This window comes from Gorilla gorilla, chromosome 13 (assembly GCF_029281585.2).
Source record: "Gorilla gorilla gorilla isolate KB3781 chromosome 13, NHGRI_mGorGor1-v2.1_pri, whole genome shotgun sequence".
In the NCBI taxonomy this organism is placed as follows: Eukaryota; Metazoa; Chordata; class Mammalia; order Primates; family Hominidae; genus Gorilla; species Gorilla gorilla.
Window position 1 is genome coordinate 118951486 of NC_073237.2, and position 24505 is coordinate 118975990.

Here is a 24505-nt window from a genome sequence, read left to right on the forward strand (position 1 = left end):
GTAAATAAAATACTGAAATATTTTATTTACCAGGAAATTGAGTGCTTACAAAGTCATTGGAAATGTTATAGAATCACAGGCTCTAGGATGAGTCTCTAGGAATAAACTTAAGCACAATAATAATCTGACCCACCTAGAGTACTTCTCTTACCCAATTAGGAAGGAGGAGAATCAGAAGGTCGCCATTGAAACTATTGAATTCAAGAGCTTATCGGTGCAACTGCAGCCCAACTATCAGGAATCAGCATCAAAACTACTTCCTGTCTCTCACTAACTGGGTAATTGGTCACAAAAAGTGGACTTCAGCTGCCGCTCCTAAAGCAAATGCCTGTCAGCAATAATGTACCTAGTAACTGGACAATGAAAATCTGCTGCAGAAAAAAAAAATGTTCCAAGAATATTTCTGACAGTAGAAAAAGCAAAAACATAGGACACCTTCCACGTCATTTCAATATTTTAAATTTCATATAAGTGCACCCAACTAATTCATATTGAGGACTCTAACTGTAAAGAATTCTAGGAAATGTATTCTTTTTTATTTCTAGCCTTCGACGTACAGGATGGCACACTAGAATGCAGTCAGAATGAATGCCGAGTGCCAATGATCATTTACAAATAAAACCATTGAATAATAACCTTTCTGTTTCCCTTAGTCGATAGGTCTAATCTGTAATAATTTAAGTTTCCATATGGTCAAAGCAGAGGAACACCAGTGCTAAGATATTTAGTACAGTCTGCATTTTTCAGGGCATATGACTCATGCTGAAGATCATAACAATGCCAAGAAGACACAAGAATATGAGAAAGGAATTCCTAGAAAAAAGGCAAAGATTTCAATGACTAAGCTAATTTTTTCTAAGTCTACTGATAACATACTCCCTACCCCATCCTCCATTAATAAAAGAATGGTTGTTGTATTGTATTATGAGGGAATTAAAAGTGTGATAAGACTGTGCTGGTGTCAGGGTTTGTTTCTGTTGTATTTGTTTTTTGTTTTGGGGTTGTTAAAAAATATACTTTTGTTCTAGGCTGAAGCTACTACACTGTGGATCAATAAAACTACTAAAGTGTCCCAAGTAACTACTATAATGGTAATTTGCTTTCTTTTAGTAATAAGAACACACCACAGCACAGCTACAATAAAATAAGGTCCTAGAATGAGCAATAGGCCTTTATTTATAAAATTAAGCAATACTCAGTGTCTAAGGCCAGCTGTAAAAAGAATTCGACTGAATATTAAATATAATTATAATGGTTTATATTTATTTCATAATAGTGACAAATATGGGCTGGGCACAGTGGCTCACACCTGTAATCCCAGCACTTTGGGAGGTTGAGTTAGACAAATCGCGAGGTCAGGAGATCGAGACCATCCTGGCCAACACACTGAAACCCCATCTCTACTAAAAATACAAAAATTAGCTGGGTATGGTGGCATGTACCTGTAATCCCAGCTACTTGGGAGGCTGAGGCACAAGAATCTCTTGAACCCAGGAGGCGGAGGTTGCAGTGAGCCGAGATGGCGCCACTGCACTCCAGCCTGGCGACAGAGCAAGACTCCGTCTCAAAAAAAAAAAAAAAAAAGTGACAAATATTATATTATGATCATCAGTCAAAGCAATTACAGTTAGGTAAAAAGGTAGGTCATTATAATTAGACTTCCAAAAAATTTTCAAAAATCTTTGTAGGACTCCTGTTTCTAGCAATTAGGCAAACTAAATGCATAGAACACATTTTCATTTCAAAACTCCTAGATATATCTACTTCCTAGTAAGAAAAATAAAATTTAGAAGTCTAGAAATACCAAGAAAATGTGAATTCACAGAGGTAAGTGAGTGCCAATCTTCTTTAAAAATAAAGACAGTGGCCGGGCGCAGTGGCTCACGTCTGTAATCCCAGCACTTTGGGAGGCTGAGGCGGGTAGATCACCTGAGGTCAGGAGTTTGAGACCAGCCTGGCCAACATGGTGAAACCCTGTCTCTACTAAAACTAGAAAAATCAGCAGGATGTGGTGGTACACATCAATTGCTTGAACCCAAAAGGTGGAGGTTGCAGTGAGCCGAGATCACGACACTGCACTCCAGCCTGGGCGATAGAGTGAGACTCCATCTCAAAATAAATAAATAAATAAAGACAGAACTTTTTATTTTTTAAAGCTTCACAAGAAACAAGAGACAAAGCACGGTGTCAAAGCATGGGGAGGAGATCATGGTATTGGAGACCTTTACCTAAAGCTAGGACCACTGAAGGACTAAGCTCATAGTGTAAGAATTATTTTTTTAAGTCTAATTTATTTTTGGAGATAGATAGCAAGAAAAAGCAAATTTCTTTTTCTGCGTTTTTGACTTAACCATATTTTTTAAAACTTCTGAGAAGTGTTGCGTTTTTGACAAGGATATATTTTTAGACTTCTGAGAAGTATCAACGTCTAATGAAAGATTGAGAATACACTCAAACTGCATCCATGGCTTAAAAATAATAAACTAAGAAGAATTTGGTTTACGTTGGAATTAGGTAAAAGTAAACAAAAATCCTTTCTGGAAAATGGTTTAAGCCCAGACTTCAAAGACTTTCTAGAGATAAAGTTCCAAAATTTATGAGTTTAAAAAATACAAACAAGGCTCGGTGCAGTGGCTCACGCTTATAATCGCAGCACTCTGGGAAGCCTAGGCAAGAGGATCACTTGAGTTCGGGAGTTTGGGGCCAGCATGGGCAACATAGCAAGACCTTATCTCTACACAAAATTAAAAAAAAAAATTAGCTGGGCATAGTAGAACACACCTGTAGTCCCAGCTATGCAGGAGGCTGACATGGAAGGATCACTTGAGCCCAGGAGTTTGAGGCTACAGTAAGCTACACACCATTGCACTACAGCTGGGTTGACAGAGTGAGACCCTGTCTCTTAAAAAAAGTTATTTTTTTTAAGTTAAAGGAAAAAAAAGACATAATGAGCAAGAGTTAGCAGAAATAACAACAGAATGAGACTAAAAAAGTTAGTAGCCACAATTTAAAAATAATCGGGAGTACATATATATGAGAACAAAATAAAAATCTCTAGAAATAAAAGTGTAATTAAAATGAAAACTAAAAGCAGCTCAACAGCAATTTAGATACAGCTCAAAAGAGAATTAGTTAAATAAAAAATAGAGCTAAATCATATAGATTATAGCAGAGAGAGAAATAATATAAAAGAATAAGGAAATGGGATTATTTTATTATATTATTTTAACATAATATAATCAGAGACTCAAACAGGAATAGCAATACATTTTGATATGTAAATTTATAAATACTTTCCAAAAGAGGCAAAAGACCAATGTTCAGGAAAACTTCCATGTGGGACAACATGGAGTAAACGATAAATGGATACGCCCCTATTCACTCTAGTCTGATTTTGCAAAACAATCAGGCAAATCCCAACAGAGAGACATTCTATAAAATACTTCACCAGTATTCCTTAAAACTGTCAGGGTCATCAAACAAAAAAAAGTAAAATATGAGAAACTCACAGTCAAGAGAAGCCGAAGGAGACAGACAGGCTGACTGAATATAATATAATATCCTCGATGGGATCCTGGAACACAAAAAAAGGATATTAGATTTTAAAAGTAAGGAAATAGGCCGAGTGCACTGGCTCACGCCTGTAATCCCAGCATTTTGGGAGGCCAAGGCTGGTGGATCACCTGAGGTCAGGAGTTTGAGACCAGCCTAGCCAACATGGTGAAACCCCATCTCTACTAAAAATACAAAAAGTTAGCCGGGCATGGTGATGTGTGCTTGTAATCTCAGCTACTTGGGAGGCTGAGGCAGGAGAATCACTTGAACCTAGGAGGTGGAGATTGCAGTGAGCAGAGATCGTGCCACTGCACTCCAGCGTGGGTGACAAGAGCAAGACTCTGTGTTAAAAAAAAGGAAAAAAGAAAAAGTAAGGAACTAGGAATAAAGTGTGAACATTAGTTAGTAAAGAAATAAACATCAGGAAAGCCAGACAAAATGTACAAAGCAAGTGATTTTAGATATTGAAAAAGGTAGCATGGGGAGATATAGAATTTTCAGAATTGAAGTGTAAGGACTTCAGAAAATCTGCTCCTAAAAAAAGCAACAACAAAAACTGGCATGTAATCCAGCACTCTAGGAGGCTGAGGTGGGAGGCTCACTTGAGCCCTGTAGTTTGAGACCAACCTGGGCCACAAAGTGAGACCCCATATCTAGTTAAAAAAAAAAAATACCTGGCAAATGTAGCCAGAAAGATAGAAACTGTTTCTGAGGAAGTCCAGATGTTGGAATTACTAAACAAAGACTTTAAATCAGCTATGTAAATATATTTATAATAGGTAGTAAAATATATATTCATAAGTTATAGAAATCAATGTAATACACCATATTAAGAATAAAAATGTAAAAAACCATATGATCATCTTGATAGGTGAAGAAAAAGCATCAAACAAACTTCAACATCCTTTCATGATAAAACACTTAACAAGCCGGGAACACTTGAAAACTTTTTTAACCTGATAAAAGGCGTCTATGAAAACCTCACAGCTAACATCATACTCTAGGGTGAAATACTGAGTGCTTTCCTCCTAAGATCAAGAACTAGATAAAGATGACAGTACTTGCCACTTCTAGTCAACTGTGATGGTTAATAGTGAGTGTCAACGTGATTGGATTAAAGGATGCACAGTACTGCTCCTGGGTTTGTCTGTGAGGGTACTGATTCATGCTACAACATGGACAGACCTTGAAAACATGGGCTGGGCACGGTGGCTCACGCCTGTAATCCCAGCACTTTGGGAGGCTGAGGTGGGCAGATCACCTGAGGTCAGGAGTTAAAGACTAGCCTGACCAACATAGTGAAACCCCATCTCTACTAAAAATACAGAAATTAGCTGGGCATGGTGGTGGACACCTGTAATCCCAGCTACTCGGGAGGCTGAGGCAGGAGAATTGCTTGAACCTGGGAGGTGGAGGTTGCAGTGGGCCAAGATCATGCCATTGCACTGCAGCCTGGGTGACAGATCGAGACTCCATCTTGAAAAAAAAAAAAAAAGACACTCAATAAAATAAAAAGCCATGCCTCAGGCTGGCAGAAAATATTTGCAAAACAGATCTCTAAGGAATTATTGAATGTGTAGTATCTACAGAAGGAAAACAATCCAATTATTTAAAAAACTGTGTGCAAAAGATTTGAACAGATACTTCATCAAAGAAGATATATAGTATATCAGCATTTGTAAAGACACTCAGCATCTTTCATAATTAGATAAATGGAAGTGAAAAACAAATGAAATACCATGACAAACCCATTAGAATGGCTAAAATTCAAATGACTGACAATCCCAGTTGGTAGTAAGGACATGTAGAAATTAGAACTCTCAATCACTGGCTGTAGTAATGCATTATGTAGAGCCATTTGGAAAGGAGTGTCAGTTTTTCATAAAGTTAAACATGCATTTGACCCAAGCAATTTCAGTCCTGTATATTTACCCAAGAGAAATAAAATCCTCTTCACATAAAGATTCGTATGCATAGACACTTTAATCATAACAAACAAAAACTAAAAACAACCCAAATGTCCATCAACTAGTGAACAGATAAACTGTGTTATGTCTACACAGTGGAATACTAACCAGCAATGAAAGAGGAAAAAACTGTGAATACATATAACAACATAAATAAATCTCAAAATTAGTATGCAAAGTGAAGGAAGTCAGGTGTAAAAAATATACTGAATTATTCTATTAATATGAAATTTTGGAAAAGGCAAAACTATAGCAACAGAAAGAACATTGATGACTATTAGGAGCGTTGAGTAGGGGAGAGGATTGGCTACAAAGGAGCATGAGGGAGCTTTTGGGATGGTGGTGTTCTACATCCTGATTGTGTTGGTGGATCTGCAAGTGTTTATATTTCTCAAAACTCATCAGATTTTACACTTTAAATGGTAGATTCTATTATATATATTATGCCCAAATAAAACTGAGAAGAGGAAAAATTTTCAGATCCATCAAGCAAATGATCCCAAATAGCTTATATGAGGGAAATTTACATCTAAACACATTATAATGCAAATGAGGAAAATAAATATATAAAAAGCTAAAAGCAGCAAAAGAGAAAAGTAATTGTATGCAAAGGATCATTATTAAACTGGCAAACATCTTCTAATCACCAGCAATGGAAGTCATAATACAGTTGAATAATATCTTCAAAGACTGAGAGAAAATAATTTTCAACTTAGGATTGTAAATTCTTTTTTTTTTTTTTTCTGAGACCAAGTCTCACTCTGTCACCAGGCACCAGGCTGGAGTGCAGTGGTGTGATCTCGGCTCACTGCAACCTCTGGCTCCCGGGTTCAAGTGATTCTCCTGCCTCAGCCTCCTGAGTGGTTGGGACTACAGGTGCGTGCCAAACATGCCCAGCTAATTTTTGTATTTTTAGTAGAGATGGGGTTTCACCATGTTGGCCAGGATGGTCTTGATCTCTTGACCTTGTGATCTGCCTGCCTCAGCTTCCCAAAGTGCTAGGATTACAGGCGTGAGCCACCGCACCTGGCCGAAATTTGTTTAAGGTTAAGAGTGAAATGAAAATATTATTAGAAAAATGTAAGAGAAAACCAACACCAGGCTTTTCTAAATGAAGTCCTTCAGTAAAGGGAGAATAGTCCAAGAAGAAAGAATTGAGAATAGTTAAAGCCTGCAAATAACTATTTTTTTTTACAAAGAAGATAGAAGTATTGACTAACCTTAAAATGTAAGTTAAATATGAGTAATAAATCTTCCATGTAAATAAAAATTAAAATACCCATTTTACAAAAACTGCCAAGCGTACCAAAAGAAAACAAATTAAAAAAGAGAAAATTTGATCAATCCAAAAAAAGGAAAGTAGAAAATAAGTGAAACATGGAAAATGAAAAAATTAAAAAGTTCACATATTACAATATGAATATATCAACAATCAAGTAAAATACAAAAGAACCAAAATCCCTAGTTAAAGATGGACATTTAACTTTCTTGGCTGTGGCAATTATTTTACTATATAGATGTATATCAAAACATCACATTGTAAACCTTAAATAAATGCAATTTTGTTTTAAAAATATGGCCTGGATTCTTAAAAATTTAGAATTTTGCAATTAGTTATATTTTGACTAACTCTATGGACTAATTATCAAAGGTGATGACATCTTAAAGCACACTTTGATATAGCTATAATAGCTTTCCTTTGGTTAATATTTGCATGGCATATCATTTTACTATCAAATTTTCTGTGCTTTTATGAAGTTCTCAAATTTTGAGATGTGTATTTTTATATATCTTTTATATACATAAAAGATATATAAAAATACACATCTCAAAATTTGAGAACATTTATGTATATAAAAGATATAGAAATATCTTTCATATATCTATGTATATGAAAGGTATATAAAAGATATATGAAAGATATATCTTTTATATCTTTCATATATCTATGTATAAATGTTTTCATATTTCTCTTATGATTGATTATTTGGCCCAAGACTTTTTTATGTGTCCACTTTAATTTTCAAATATATGGAAATTTGATTATCTTTTATAATTGATTTCTAACTGAATTACATTGTGACCACAGAATGTGATCTGTATGATCTTAATGTAATCTTTGAATCTTTCTTATAAGCTAATATATCATCCATTTTTATAATTGTTTAATCTGGGAGTGACTATTCCTATGATTTTGGAGGAAGTGCTCTTGATATATTTCATTAGATCAAATATGTTAATTATATCATTAAACCTGCTATGTTGTCTTGTTGCCTAATTAAACCCCAATATAGTTGGAAATTAAAATCAAATCTATTAAAAAACACTTAGGTTTTCCAAATGGATATTCAACTGGCCCAGCAATTCCAAGTAAAATCCTGCCAGTATCTCTGTGTACCTGCATGCACATGTGCATGTATGCAGGCGTGTGTTTGTGTGTGTGTATGTGTATGTGTGTGTCAGAGTGAGAGAACTGAAAAAACTTTTTTTTAATTGAAAAACAGGCTGTTTTATTTTATTTTATTTTATTATTATTATACTTTAAGTTTTAGGGTACATGTGCACAATGTGCAGGTTAGTTACATATGTATACATGTGCCATGCTGGTGTGCTGCACCCATTAACTCGTCATTTAGCATTAGGTATATCTCCTACTGCTATCCCTCCCCCCTCCCCCCACCCCACAACAGTCCCCAGAGTCTGATGTTCCCCTACCTGTGTCCATGTGTTCTCATTGTTCAATTCCCACCTATGAGTGAGAATATGTGGTGTTTGGTTTTTTGTTCTTGCGATAGTTTACTGAGAATGATGATTTCCAATTTCATCCATGTCCCTACAAAGACATGAACTCATCATTTTTTATGGCTGAATAGTATTCCATGGTGTATAGGTGCCACATTTTCTTGATCTAGTCTATCATTGTTGGACATTTGGGTTGGTTCCAAGTCTTTGCTATTGTGAATAGTGCCGCAGTAAACATACGTGTGCATGTGTCTTTATAGCAGCATGATTTGTAATCCTTTGGGTATATACCCAGTAATGGGGTGGCTGGGTCAAATGGTATTTCTAGTTCTAGATCCCTGAGGAATTGCCACACTGACTTCCACAATGGTTGAACTAGTTTACAGTCTCACCAACTGTGTAAAAGTGTTCCTATTTCTCCACATCCTCTCCAGCACCTGTTGTTTCCTGACTTTTTAATGATTGTCATTCTAACTGGTGTGAGATGGTATCTCATTGTGGTTTTGATTTGCATTTCTCTGATGGCCAGTGATGGTGAGCATTTTTTCATGTGTTTTTTGGCTGCATAAATGTCTTCTTTTGAGAAGTGTCTGTTCATGTCCTTCACCCACTTTTTGATGGGGTTGTTTGTTTTTTTCTTGTAAATTTGTTTGAGTTCGTTGTAGGTTCTGGATATTAGCTCTTTGTCAGATGAGTAGGTTGTGAAAATTTTCTCCCATTTTGTAGGTTGCCTGTTCACTCTGATGGTAGTTTCTTTCGCTGTGCAGAAGCTCTTTAGTTTAATTAGATCCCATTTGTCAATTTTGGCTTTTGTTGCCATTGCTTTTGGTGTTTTAGACATGAAGTCCTTGCCCATGCCTATGTCCTGAATGGTAATGCCTAGGTTTTCTTCTATGGTTTTTATGGTTTTAGGTCTAACGTTTAAGTCTTTAATCCATCTTGAATTAATTTTTGTGTAAGGTGTAAGGAAGGGATCCAGTTTCAGCTTTGTACATATGGCTAGCCAGTTTTCCCAGCACCATTTATTAAATAGGGAATCCTTTCCCCATTGCTTGTTTTTCTCAGGTTTGTCAAAGATGAGATAGTTGTAGATATGCGGCATTATTTCCGAGGGCTCTGTTCTGTTCCATTGATCTATATCTCTGTTTTGGTACCAGTACCATGCTGTTTTGGTACCAGTACCATGCTGTTTTGGTTACTGTAGCCTTGTAGTATAGTTTGAAGTCAGGTAGCGTGATGCCTCCAGCTTTGTTCTTTTAGCTTAGGATTGACTTGGCAATGCGGGCTCTTTTTTGGTTCCATATGAACTTTAAAGTCGTTTTTTCCAATTCTGTGAAGAAAGTCATTGGTAGCTTGATGGGGATGGCATTGAATCTGTAAAGTACCTTGGGCAGTATGGCCATTTTCACGATATTGATTCTTCCTACCCATGAGCATGGAATGTTCTTCCATTTGTTTGTATCCTCTTTTATTTCCTTGAGCAGTGGTTTGTAGTTCTCCTTGAAGAGGTCCTTCACATCCCTTGTAAGTTGGATTCCTAGGTATTTTATTCTCTTTGAAGCAATTGTGAATGGGAGTTCACTCATGATTTGGCTCTCTGTTTGTCTGTTATTGGTGTATAAGAATGCTTGCGATTTTTGTACATTGATTTTGTATCCTGAGACTTTGCTGAAGTTGCTTATCAGCTTAAGGAGATTTTGGGCTGAGACAATGGCGTTTTCTAGATATACAATCATGTCATCTGCAAACAGGGACAATTTGACTTCCTCTTTTCCTAATTGAATACCCTTTATTTCCTTCTCCTGCCTAATCGCCCTGGCCAGAACTTCCAACACTATGTTGAATAGGAGTGGTGAGAGAGGGCATCCCTGTCTTGTGCCAGTTTTCAAAGGGAATGCTTCCAGTTTTTGCCCATTCAGTATGATATTAGCTGTGGGTTTGTCATAGATAGCTCTTATTATTTTGAAATACGTCCCATCAATACCTAATTTATTGAGAGTTTTTAGCATGAAGTGTTGTTGAATTTTGTCAAAGGCCTTTTCTGCATCTATTGAGATAATCATGTGGTTTTTGTCTTTGGTTCTGTTTATATGCTGGATTACATTTATTGATTTGCCTATATTGAACCAGCCTTGCATCCCAGGGATGAAGCCCACTTGATCATGGTGGATAAGCTTTTTGATGTGCTGCTGGATTCGGTTTGCCAGTATTTTATTGAGGATTTTTGCATCAATGTTCATCAAGGATATTGGTCTGAAATTCTCTTTTTTGGTTGTGTCTCTGCCCGGCTTTGGTATCAGGATGATGCTGGCCTCATAAAATGAGTTAGGGAGGATTCCCTCTTTTTCTATTGATTGGAATAGTTTCAGAAGGAATGGTACCAGTTCCTCCTTGTACCTCTGGTAGAATTCGGCTGTGAATCCATCTGGTCCTGGACTCTTTTTGGTTGGCAAGCTATTGATTATTGCCACAATTTCAGAGCCTGTTATTGGTCTATTCAGAGATTCAACTTCTTCCTGGTTTAGTCTTGGGAGAGTGTATGTGTCGAGGAATGTATCCATTTCTTCTAGATTTTCTAGTTTATTTGTGTAGAGGTGTTTGTAGTATTCTCTGATGGTAGTTTGTATTTCTGTGGGATCGGTGGTGATATCCCTTTTATCATTTCTTATTGTGTCTATTTGATTCTTTCCTCTTTTCTTCTTTATAATTCTTGCTAGCACTCTATCAATTTTGTTGATCCTTTCAAAAAACCAGCTCCTGGATTCATTAATTTTTTGAAGGGTTTTTATGTCTCTATTTCCTTCAGTTCTGCTCTGATTTTAGTTATTTCTTACCTTCTGCTATCTTTTGAATGTGTTTGCTCTTCCCTTTCTAGTTCTTTTAATTGTGATGTTAGGGTGTCAATTTTGGATCTTTCCTGCTTTCTCTTGTGGGCATTTAGTGCTATAAATTTCCCTCTACACACTGCTATGAATGTGTCCCAGAGATTCTGGTATGTTGTGTCTTTGTTCTTGTTGGTTTCAAAGAACATCTTTATTTCTGCCTTCATTTCGTTATGTACCCAGTAGTCATTCAGGAGCAGGTTGTTCAGTTTCCATGTAGTTGAGCGGCTTTGAGTGAGATTCTTAATCCTGAGTTCTAGTTTGATTGCACTGTGGTCTGAGAGATAGTTTGTTATAATTTCTGTTCTTTTACATTTGCTGAGGAGAGCTTTACTTCCAAGTATGTGGTCAGTTTAGGAATAGGTGTGGTGTGGTGCTGAAAAAAATGTATATTCTGTTGATTTGGGGTGGAGAGTTCTGTAGATGTCTATTAGGTCCGCTTGGTGCAGAGCTGAGTTCAATTCCTGGGTATCCTTGTTGACTTTCTGTCTCGTTGATCTGTCTAATGTTGACAGTGAGGTGTTAAAGTCTCCCTATATTAATGTGTGGGAGTCTAAGTCTCTTTGTAGGTCACTCAGGACTTGCTTTATGAATCTGGGTGCTCCTGTATTGGTTGCATATATATTTAGGATAGTTAGCTCTTCTTGTTGAATTGATCCCTTGACCATTATGTAATGGCCTTCTTTGTGTCTTTTGATCTTTGTTGGTTTAAAGTCTGTTTCATCAGAGACTAGGATTGAAACCCCTGCCTTTTTTTGTTTTCCATTTGCTTGGTAGATCTTCCTCCATCCTTTTATTTTGAGCCTATGTGTGTCTCTGCCCGTGAGATGGGTTTCCTGAATACAGCACACTGATGGGTCTTGACTCTTTATCCACTTTGCCAGTCTGTGTCTTTAATTGGAGCATTTAGTCCATTTACATTTAAAGTTAATATTGTTATGTGTGAATTTGATCCTGTCATTATGATGTTAGCTGGTTATTTTGCTCATTAGTTGATGCAGTTTCTTCCTAGTCTCAATGGTCTTTACATTTTGGCATGATTTTGCAGCGGCTGGTACCCGTTGTTCCTTTCCATGTTTAGTGCTTCCTTCAGGAGTTCTTTTAGGGCAGGCCTGGTGGTGACAAAGTCTCTCATCATTTGCTTGTCTGTGAAGTATTTTATTTCTCCTTCACTTATGAAGCTTAGTTTGGCTGGATATGAAATTCTGGGTTGAAAATTCTTTTCTTTAAGAATGTTGAATATTGGCCCCCACTCTCTTCTGGCTTGTAGAGTGTCTGCCGAGAGATCAGCTGTTAGTCTGATGGGCTTCCCTTTGAGGGTAACCCGACCTTTCTCTCTGGCTGCCCTTAACATTTTTTTCTTCATTTCCACTTTGGTGAATCTGACAATTATGTGTCTTGGAGTTGCTCTTCTCGAGGAGTATCTTTGTGGCGTTCTCTGTATTTCCTGAATCTGAATGTTGGCCTGCCTTGCTAGATTGGGGAAGTTCTCCTGGATGATATCCTGCAGATTGTTTTCCAGCTTGGTTCCATTCTCCCTGTCACTTTCAGGTACACCAATCAGATGTAGATTTGGTCTTTTCATATAGTCCCATATTTCTTGGAGGCTTTGCTCATTTCTTTTTATTCTTTTTTCTCTAGACTTCCCTTCTCGCTTCATTTCATTCATTTCATCTTCCATCACTGATACCCTTTCTTCCAGTTGATCGCATTGGCTCCTGAGGCTTCTGCATTCTTCATGTAGTTCTCGAGCCTTGGTTTTCAGCTCCATCAGCTCCTTTAAGCACTTCTCTGTATTGGTTATTCTAGTTATACATTCTTCTAAATTGTTTTCAAAGTTTTCAACTTCTTTGCCTTTGGTTTGAATTCCTCCTGTAGCTTGGAGTAGTTTGATCGTCTGAAGCCTTCTTCTCTCAGCTCGTCAAAGTCATTCTCCATCCAGCTTTGTTCCATTGCTGGTAAGGAACTGTGTTACTTTGGAGGAGGAGAGGCGCTCTGATTTTTAGAGTTTCCAGTTTTTCTGCTCTGTTTTTTCCCCATCTTTGTGGTTTTATCTACTTTTGGTCTTTGATGATGGTGATGTACAGATGGGTTTTTGGTGTGGATGTCCTTTCTGTTTGTTAGTTTTCCTTCTAACAGACAGGACCCTCAGCTGCAGGTCTGTTGGAGTACCCGGCCGTGTGAGGCGTCAGTCTGCCCCTGCTGGGGGGTGCCTCCCAGTTAGGCTGCTCGGGGGTCAGGGATCAGGGACCCACTTGAGGAGGCAGTCTGCCTGTTCTCAGATCTCCATCTGTGTGCTGGGAGAACCACTGCTCTCTTCAAAGCTGTCAGACAGGGACATTTAAGTCTGCAGAGGTTACTGCTGTGTTTTTGTTTGTCTGTGCCCTGCCCCCAGAGGTGGAGCCTACAGAGGCAGGCAGGCCTCCTTGAGCTGTGGTGGGCTCCACCCAGTTCGAGCTTCCCGGCTGCTTTGTTTACCTAAGCAAGGGTGGGCAATGGCGGGCGCCCCTCCCCCAGCCTCGCTGCTGCCTTGCAGTTTGATCTCAGACTGCTGTGCTAGCAATCAGCGAGACTCCATGGGTGTAGGACCCTCTCAGCCAGGTGCGGGATATAATCTCCTGGTGCGCCACTTTTTAAGGCCATCGGAAAAGCGCAGTATTCGGGTGGGAGTTACCCGATTTTCCAGGTGCTGTCTGTCACCACTTTCTTTGACTAGGAAAGGGAACTCCCTGACCCCTTGCGCTTCCCAAGTGAGGCAATGCCTCACCCTGCTTCAGCTCGTGCATCATGGTGCGCGCACCCACTGACCTGTGCCCACTGTCTGGCACTCCCTAGTGAGATGATCCCAGTACCTCAGATGGAAATGCAGAAATCACCCATCTTCTGCCTCGCTCACGCTGGGAGCTGTAGACTGGAGCTGTTCCTATTCTGCCATCTTGGCTTCTCCTTCTTCAGCAATCTTAACATGTCATCCCAGTCCTTCCTGGCCTGCAAAGTTTCTGCTGAGAAGTCTGCTGCCAGATGTATTAGATCTTCCTTATATGTGATTTGCTTCTTTTCTCTCACTGTTTTCAGCATTCTCTCTTTGTCTTTACCCTTTGAGAGTTTGACTCTAATATGTCTTGGATTATCCTCATTTGTGTTTTAATATGTTGGTGACATTTGGCCTTCCTGAACCTGGATATTTATGTGTTTCTCAGATTTGGAAAATTTTCTGTTATTATTTTTTAAAATAAGCTTTCTTCCCCTTTGCCTTCTCAGTTTCCTCTTTAACTTCAATAACCCAAGTATTTGCTATTTTGATGTTGCCTCATAGATCCCATAATCTTTCTTCATTTTTTTCATTCTCTTTCTTTTTTGTCTTCTGACTGTGTATTTTAAAAGTTTGTCTTTCCAGCTCACTGATTCTTTCTGCTGTTTGATCAATTCTTCTGTTGATGCTGTCTACTGCATTTTTTGTAATTATTATACTTTAAGCTCTAGGGTACATGTGCACAACATGCAGGTTTGTTACATATTTATACATGTGCCATGTTCATGTGCTGCACCCATTAACTTGTCATTTACATTAGGTATATCTCCTAATGCTATCCCTCCCCCCCTACCCCCACACCACAACAGGCCCCGGTGTGTGATGTTCCCCTTCTTGTGACCAAGTGTTCTCATTGTTCAATTCCCACCTATGAGTGAAAACATGCGGTGTTTGTTTTTGGTCCTTGTGATAGTTTGCTGAGAATGATGGTTTCCAGCTTCATCCATGTCCCTACAAAGGACATGAACTCATCCTTTTTTATTGCTGCATAGTATTCCATGGTGTATATGTGCCACATTTTCTTAATCCAGTCTATCACTGATGGACACTTGGGTTGGTTCCAAGTCTTTGCTATTGTTAATAGTGCCACAGTGAACATACGTGTACATGTGTCTTTATAGCAGCATGATTTATAATCCTTTGGCTATATACCCAGTAATGGGATGGCAGGTCAAATGGTATTTCTAGTTCTAGATCCTTGAGGAATTGCCACACTGTCTTCCACAATGGTTGAACTAGTTTACAGTCCCACCAACAGTGTAAAAGTGTTCCTATTTCTCCACATCCTCTCCAGCACCTGTTGTTTCCTGACTTTTTAATGATTGCCATTCTAACTGGTGTGAGATGGTACCTCATTGTGGTTTTGATTTGCATTTCTCTGATGGCCAGTGATGATGAGCATTTTTTTCATGTGTTTTTTGGCTGCATAAATGTCTTCTTTTGAGAAGTGTCTGTTCATATCCTTTGCCCACTTTTTGATGGGGTTGTTTGTTTTTTTCTTGTAAATTTGTTTGAGTTCTTTGTAGATTCTTGTTATTAGCCCTTTGTCAGATGAGTAGGTTGTGAAAATTTTCTCCCATTCTGTAGGTTGCCTGTTCACTCTGATGGTAGTTTCTTTTGCTATGCAGAAGCTCTTTAGTTTAATTAGATCCCATTTGTCAATTTTGTCTTTTGTTGCCATCGCTTTTGGTGTTTTAGACATGAAGTCCTTGCCCATGCCTATGTCCTGAATGGTATCGCATAGGTTTTCTTCTAGGGTTTTTATGGTTTCAGATCTAACATGTAAGTCTTTAATCCATCTTGAATTAATTTTTGTATAAGGTGTAAGGAAGGGATCCAGTTTTAGCTTTCTACATATGGCTAGCCAGTTTTCCCAGTACCATTTGTTAAATAGGGAATCCTTTCCCCATTGCTTGTTTTTGTCAGGTTTGTCAAAGATCAGATGGTTGTAGATGTGTGGTATTATTTATGAGGGCTCTGTTTCTGTTCCATTGGTCTATATCTCTGTTTTGGTAGCAGTACCATGCTGTTTTGGTTACTGTAGCCTTGTAGTATAGTTTGAAGTCAGGTAGCGTGATGCCTCCAGCTTTGTTCTTTTGGCTTAGGATTGTCTTGGCAATGCAGGCTCTTTTTTGGTTCCATATGAACTTTAAAGTAGTTTTTTCCAATTCTGTGAAGAAAGTCATTGGTAGCTTGATGGGGATGGCATTGAATCTATAAATTACCTTGGGTACTATGGTCATTTTCACGATATTGATTCTTCCTATCCATGAGCATGGAATGCTCTTCCATTTGTTTGTGTCCTCTTTTATTTTGTTGAGCAGTGGTTTATAGTTCTGCTTGAAGAGGTCCTTCACATCCCTTGTAAGTTGGACTCCTAGGTATTTTATTCTCTTTGAAGCAATTGTGAATGGGAGTTCACTCATGATTTGGCTCCTGTTAGTCTGTTATTGGTGTATAAGATGCTTGTGATTTTTGCACATTGATTTTATATCCTGAGACTTTGCTGAAGTTGCTTATCAGCTTAAGGAGATTTCGGGCTGCAATAATGGGGTTTTCTAAATATACAATCATGTCATCTGCAAACAGGGACAATTTGACTTCCTCTTTTCCTAATTGATTACCCTTTATTTCTTTCTCCTGCCTGATTGCCCTGGCCAGAACTTCCAACACTATGTTGAATAGGAGTCTCTACTGCATTTTTTATTTCCTTCATTGTACTTTCACCTCCAGTATTTCTGTTCAATTTTTAAAAATTGTTTCAATCTGTTAAATTTATGAGGCCATATTTCCCTGAATATTCTTGATGCTTGTTGATGGGCAACAATGTCTGTGCAGTGAGGGCTGGGTATGTATTTTAGTCTTCAAAGACTGGCTTTGTTTCCTTCTGTCTTTCTTCAGAGGACCTTCAAAGATTCTAAGGAAAATGACTATTGTGTTCCCTGAACCTGTAATCACTTCAGCCATCCCAGCACTAGAGGATCCTCTAAGCCCAGGCTTGCCATGAGTCTCCTGAGGGGCTTCAAGGTTGACATGGCTTTCCAGCCCAGATGGACCTGTGGAAGACCCAAGTGGGGGTACTTGGCTGTGTGGGAATGCTGGCTAGGGACCTGAGACCAGAAGACTGTCCCAATGACCCGGATGAGTGTGCCCCCAGCAGATCTCTTTACAAACAATGTTGAACAGAAGTGGCAAGAATGAATCTCCTAGTCTTGTTCCTAATCCTGGGGGAAAGCTTTCAGTCTTTCACCACTAAGTATGAGGTTAGCTGTGAGTTATTTTTGGATGCCTTTTATCAAGTTGAGAAAGCTCCCTTCTGTTCTTAGTGTGTTGAGTGTTTTTATCCTGAAAGAATGATGGATTTTGTCGATACTTTTTCTGCATGTATTGAGATGATCTTTTTTTATTCTGTTGGTATTGTGCATTACAGTAATTGCATTACATAATTTCAGATGTTGAGCCAACTTCTTTATTCTACTGATTGTTTCCTTTGTTGTACAGAAACTATTTCGCTTGATATAATCTCATTTGTCTATTTTTTTGTTCGTATTGCCTGTGCTTTTGAGGTCTTACCCAAAAAATCTCTGCCCTGCCCAGACCAATGTCCTGAAGTGTTTTCCCAATTTTTTTCCTAGTAGATTCATAGTTTCACATCTTATATTTACATCTTTAACCCATTTAGAGTTGATTTTTGTTTATGGTGAGAGATGGAGGTCCAACTTTATTCTTGTGCATATAGATATCTAGTTTTCCCAGCACCATTTATTGAATACATTTTCCCAATGAATATTCTTGGCATCTTTGTCAAAAAAGATTTGGCTGTAAACATGTGGATTTATTTCTGGGTTCTCAATTCTTATTCTTATAATTTTTTATTATATGTGTCTGTTTTTATGCCAGTAACATGCTGTTTTTGTTACTATAGCTTTGTAGTATATTTTGAAGTCAGATAGTGTGATGTTTCCAGCTTTATTCAGATTGCTTTTGTTATTCAGGGTCTTTTGTGAATCCATACAAAAGCTAGGATTGTTTTTTCTATTTCTGTGAAGAAAGTCATTGGTATTTTGATAGAGATTGCACTGAATCTGTAGATTGCTTTGGGTAATATGAACATTTTGACAATATTCAATATTGGTGATAGCCAATGCCTATGGAACAAGCGAAATTGAATTTAACAGTGGATTACAAATGGACTCAGCCTAAAAACCACTCACTCCAGACCTCACTTGCTGCTCAAATGTGGCTAAAAGAATTTTGATATGGACTTCTTGTCACCAGTCACTCTCTCCAATGTGTAACCAGACCAACAACTTGGGACAGGTCTATCCCAGTAACAAGTGGCAATCAAAACCTAACAACAGGATGACTGATCAGCGATGCTTTTGGAGAACGATCTCCATCAAAAGAGGGTAATGGTAAAGTCATCAGAATCAAAATGGTATCACTTGTATTAACAACCCTGGAAAATGAAGCCAGGGAAGGCCAGAAAGGGAGGGTTCTCACACAGGAATGCCTCATAACAAGAACTATCACAAAAGACTGCAGAAACTACAACCCTGCACAAAGGCCGCTGAAACCTCACACACACGCACAAAACACTTCTGTGAGAACATCTGCCCAGCAACTACCTGTCTCACCTCAGACTGGCACCACCCTTGTTATTGATTCCTGTAGCCAAGGATAATTATCTCAAACAATCGAGTAAACCTCATTTTTCTCAGCTTTCCTTTAAAAACTTTTACCTTCCTGAATATGCACATCATTTACTATGGCACATGTATTCTCATTGCAATGCCCATTCCCAAATAAATATCATTCATTTTAAAGAGCCTCTCTCTCACTGTTATTTAGGTTCAACAACATTTATTGAACACTAAAAGCAAGAACAGCAAAGCACACATTTCTTTCAAGCACACCTGGAACATTCATTAAGACAGACTACACCCTTGACCACTGGAGGATATGCTTTTATTTTTGCTCATGAAATATATAACAAGAATGACTATATGCTGGGTCATACAAAAGCCTAAAAGTCCTCAAAGAATTGAAATAACACCAAGTATGATATTTGAAAACAATGGAACTAAGCAAGAAAAATACTAGTAATAATCAGAAAATCACCAATTATTTGGAAATGATGCCATGCATTTCTAAACAGCCTGAGAGTCAAATAAAAAATATCAATGAAAATTAGAAAATATTAAAAATGGTAACAAAAATACAACATATCAAAATTTGTGAGATGCGACTAGTACAGTGAAAAAAAATTTCTAGCTCTAAATGCATGCAATAGAAAAAGGGGTGAAAAATCAATGGTATCTACTTCAACATTAAGTAGGTAGGGGGAAAAAGAAACTTATTCTGAAAGAAAATAGAAAAAAGTAAACAATAAAAACAAATGTGAAAAGCAATGAAATGCAAGCAGTTACACAATACAGAAAAATCGACCAAACCAAAATTTGATCTTTTGAAAAGATTACTAAAATTAACAAACTCCTACCAAGACTGATCAAAGAAAAAGAAGAAAACAAAAATCAAAATTTTGGGAATGACAAAGAGGATATCACCAAAGATAATAAAAACATTAAAAAGATAATAAGCAATTTTAAATTTACTATAAATTTGTAGCATGCAAGATAGTACTGTGTTTATATGAAGATAGAAAATAGATTAATTAAAGATTAAATAAAGTTTAGACATAAACCCACAGAGATATGGTTTGGCTCTGTGTCTCCACCCAAATCTCATGTTGAATTGTGATCCCCAGTGTTGGGGGAGGGACCGGTGGGAGGTGATTGGATCACAGGGGTGGGTTTCCCCCTTGCTATTCTCATGGTAGTGAGCGACTTCTCACAAGATTTGGTTGTTCAAAAGTGTGTAGCACTTCCCCCTTTGTTATCTATCCTGCTGGCCATGTGAAGATGTACTTCCCCTTCACCTTCCACCATGATTGTAAGTTTCCTGAGGCCTCTCCAGCCATGCTTCCTGTACAGCCTACAGAACAGCGAGCCAATTAAACCTCTTTGCCTCATAAATTACCCAGTTTCGGGTAGTTCTTTATAACAATGTGAGAACAGACTAATACACACAGTTACCTGGTTAATTGAAATACATTTTTTTCTAAAGTAAAACCTAAACATGAAAGCTAAAGTTTTGAAGCTCCTAGAAAAAGATTGTTAGCTAATGTCTTCACAATCTTGAGTTAAATATATTTCATACAAGACACAGTTTCTTGAAATCCCCAAACAAGAAATAATGAGTAATTGGACTTTATCTAAATTAAAATTTTATGTCCATCAAAAGACAATGTTAGAAAAATAAGAATTAAGCCACAGACTGGGAGAAAATATTCACAATACATATAGCTGATGGATTGATATACAATACATGTGAATTAAAAATTCTTATAAATTATTAAAAGACAATCCAATAAAATGGGTATACAAATTCATAAAAAGAAGATATATAAATAATAAGCACCTGAAAAGAGTCCAATATCATTAGTTATTGGGGAAATAAAAATTAAAACCACAATTAGGTAGGATGTCATGTTGGTGTTATTACAATTCTTTGAAGATTTTTAGGCTTTTATATGACCCAACATATAATCATTCTTGTTATATATTTCATGAACAAAAATAAAAACATATCCTTCAGTGGCCGAGTGTATTATCTGTCTTCGTGAACGTTCCATGTGTTCACTCACTCATACACTCTAGGATGGCAAAAATAGCTATAAGATTTCTGTTGAGAGAATATTTTGTTTTCTGAGTTATTTACCTGATGAAACTGAGGTCCAAAGAGGATAAGTGAACTTCACAAAGTCACAGAGAAGTTCATTTAGAGTTTGAGGACTGGGACTGGCAATAAAACAGGTTTTTCTCACAATGAATGCTTTGGAGACTGGAATTCCCAGATGTCTCTACCACTTTCAGCAGGGAGCTCTGGGGATTGTGCCAGAAACTACATGTAGGTAACTCCTCTCTTCCTAGGGTTCTAATGGTTCTAATCAGTCTGGCTGATTCAGGATCCATGGTGCTGCTCTCATTTCCCCTTCCTTGGAGCAGAAGAGGGTTCCGTGTCCCAGGAGGCCCTTCTGCGTTAAACAGAGGGGAAGATGATGTCTTTTCATGTGATCCTCAAATATAGCTTTTCTACTCTTGACAAGTGAGAACCTAAAGCAGAACACTGAAACCTCTACCTTAGCATGAATAAATGAGGAACTCTTCTTGGCCCAACCCAGAACTGACAGTAAGTTATTGGTCACACCTCTCATTTTTTGGTCAGTCAAGAGAATCAGTCAGAATGGTCCATGGAAATAGTTTCAGGAACCCTGTTGTTGCTATCAGTCATAGTGCTGATCTTGGATGAATTAAGCAGCCCTTTAAGATTCTGTTTACTCATTCACCAAATAAGGGAGTTGTATTAGGTGACTTAACATGTTTTAGTCCCTAAAGTCTAGAGTGGCTAGATAGCTTTGATCCAGAGCACTATTTTACCAGATTGTGATCTATATCCCTAGTCCCTGAAACCATAATTTCCTGAAATTTCCATATACCCCTGAGAGAGGTTTGGCATGTGAACAAAACATGTCAGGTCAGGTTTGCTAAGTTTTCAAATGCAGGAAAACAAGCGATTTGGGGGAACATTTATCAGCATTGGGAAGGATCACAAAGGAGCAGACTCAGACCTACTAGGAGATATGTTCATATTAAATCTGAATCCCAAGCATTAATTTTCCCAGCATTCTTTTTTAAATTAAAACAAACCAATGTTCAGTTTAAATGCAAAAGATCAACAAATCAAGCATTCAGTATTTGTATAAATATGCGATTGATTAGACTAATTCAACATCCAACAATACTTTTTTTTTTCCTTTTCACAAACAATTTTGAACACCTTCTATGTACTAAAACTAATGCTGGGCAATCTAAGATCTTCATTAAGCGTAGTCCGTTTTATTAACTATGTAAGTAAAAAGCAATGCTGGTAGCTAAATGATTATACCATACACTTTTGTCATAGCTTAAAAATCATTTTACCACCGATCTGTTTCCTATCTTATTGAATAGATGATTACCAAGTATATATTAAGAAGAAACAAGATGAATAAAAATGAGTCTCTGGCACTAAGGGACAAATAGTCTAATGGTAATAAGCAGACAATTATAAAGTAATATGTCAAATATTCTACCAGAGACCCATAGAAAGACTGCGGGGGCCAAGAGCATAAAACAATGAACTTCAACAGGAAAACATGTAAAATACTCTCAGAAGTTGACACCTGACCTCTTGCCTGGTGGAGAGGAGGAAGCACCCAAGAAGGGGAATAGGAATGGCAAATCAGGGGGCCAGGAAGATGGGTTGTTCGGGGACTGTGAGTGGCTTCATGGGTAAGAAGGTGGGGTGCCCTGGTATGAGGGAGAATTCTCCTCGGATGATAGAGGAAGACAGAATCATGAAGGGCTAATTATGTCATGATATAAAATAGCATGAACAATTTCCTGATGGCAGTAAGAGGCTATGTTACAGCAGCCTGTAACATAGATGCAAGTCCCAAGTAGGGTATTCTTTTCTCTGAGCAATGCTAGAGACAAATTAAGGTGTAGCTTTGGGGGCAAATGAAAGATTTGATGCCTTATTTATATTTAAGAATATATAAATCTAACAAGTATAATACAGCCATTTTAGAACAAAGAAGGGTTTAGGAGCTGAAATAGACCATCTAAAGCTTAGATTTTTAAATCCAAGTGGCCAGGAGAAGAGAAACCAAGGATTCATTTATCCTTCTTCACAGGCAGGGAAACTATAATAGATTTCAGAGACAATAAATGAATTATTCAAACCCATATTATTGGGCTTGATGCAGAAGGCTAATTAAGATTTTCTTAGTGCAAACTAAAGTTTTTTTTACCATTACACTGTTCAACCTAAATATTCTCTTCAGAAACAAATAAGTGAGTCTAATGCACTGTTTTTAAGTGTATAGATACAGTAGAGTTCAGATTTTGAGTAGCGGATAAGAAATGCTCCCCAGATGGGCCGGGCATGGTGGCTCACGCCTGTAATCCCAGCACTTTGGGAGGCCGAGGCGGGCGGATCACGAGGCCAGGAGTTCAAGACCAGCCTGGCCAAGATGGTGAAACCCCGTCTCTAATAAAAATACAAAAATTAGCTGGGCGTGGTGGCAAGTGCCTGTAATCCGAGCTACTCAGGAGGCTGAGGGAGAGAATTGCTTGAACTCGGGAGGCAAAGTTTGCAGTGAGCTGAGATTGCACCACTGCACTCCAGCCTGGGCAACAGAGCGAGACTCCATCTCAAAAAAAAAAAAAAAATGAAATGCTCCCCAGATGATTGTGAGACACACCTTCAGCTTAAACCCACTGACCAGGGTGTGACAGTATCTATCATCATAATAAAATTGAAACCAAATGACATACCTTTTCCCCAAAGTCAATTGTTTTAAGTTTTATTAGTTTACTTGCTTAGAATTTCTGGATAATGCTGAGAACATTAATTCATGTTAATAAAATTTTATTTGGAGTCAATGTAATTGGGCTGCATGTTTTTATTAAATAATGAAATTCCTTTATTCATTATTTAATAAAAACTTGCAACCTGAAGGTGTGTATCCCTTGGGAAAGAAAAGTGTAAACTGAAATAAATGTTACTTGTTTCTAACTCTTACTGTAAAGATGATATAAATAAATGAATATGACAAAAATTATCACTGTACATCTGCTATCTGCTTAGCTTCTGAATCTGGACTTGGTTGCAATTAGGGGGAGAGGAGCTACAGATACCAGGAAGGAAAGAGTCTGTTGCTTTCAGGATAGCTCCATCTCAGAGTACAAATCAAGTGTAAAAATTGGATCTTGTGCAGACATTGGATTGGACCAAAGTAGACTAACTCACGTCAATCATGTTCACAAAAGATTGAGGCATAAGCCAAAAATATCCACATCTTCATTTGCTTTGAGAACTGCAACTGTCAAATTGAATGGATATTTAAATTCCCTGATGGTGCATTCGCTCCTTATAGAAAATATGCATGAGACTGAACTAGAGTTAGAAAATGACTTGGTGAATATTGAAAGACAGTGTAGCACAGTGGTTTAGAACTTAAGCTTTTGACTCAGACAAACTTCACTTCAATACCTGCTGCTGTAGACTTCAGCAGTTGCATCGCCACCCTGAACTTCAGTTTCTACATTTCTAAATAAAGATATTCACAGTGCTGGTGCACAGGGCTATCACTTAAGTGAATTCAGAACCTGGCAATGGCTAGTGCTTAGCCAATATTAGCTATGATTATTACTCCAACTTTTTTCATAGTGTCAGAACCAGGGCTGTGGATTGGATAAACTTAATGTCCAGTATTATCTATTTAAGAGATCCTGGTATATCCTCACTATGGCTTCTGTGGGAAAAAAGGAAATTCAAGTCCCAAATCAAGGTATTCTTTGAGCGGCGCTAGAGACAAATTAAGGTGTGGCTTTGGGGGCAAATGAAGGATTTGACACCTTCTATTTAGATTTAAAATATAT

At 37.8% G+C, this 24505-nt stretch overlaps 1 protein-coding gene across 1 annotated transcript in view; it reads left to right on the forward strand.

The window, feature by feature from the left end:
- Positions 1-24505, forward strand: part of LOC101135678 (olfactory receptor 1J2) — a 142581-nt gene that overhangs the window by 117116 nt on the left and 960 nt on the right. The gene's annotated exons all lie outside the window — the stretch shown is intronic.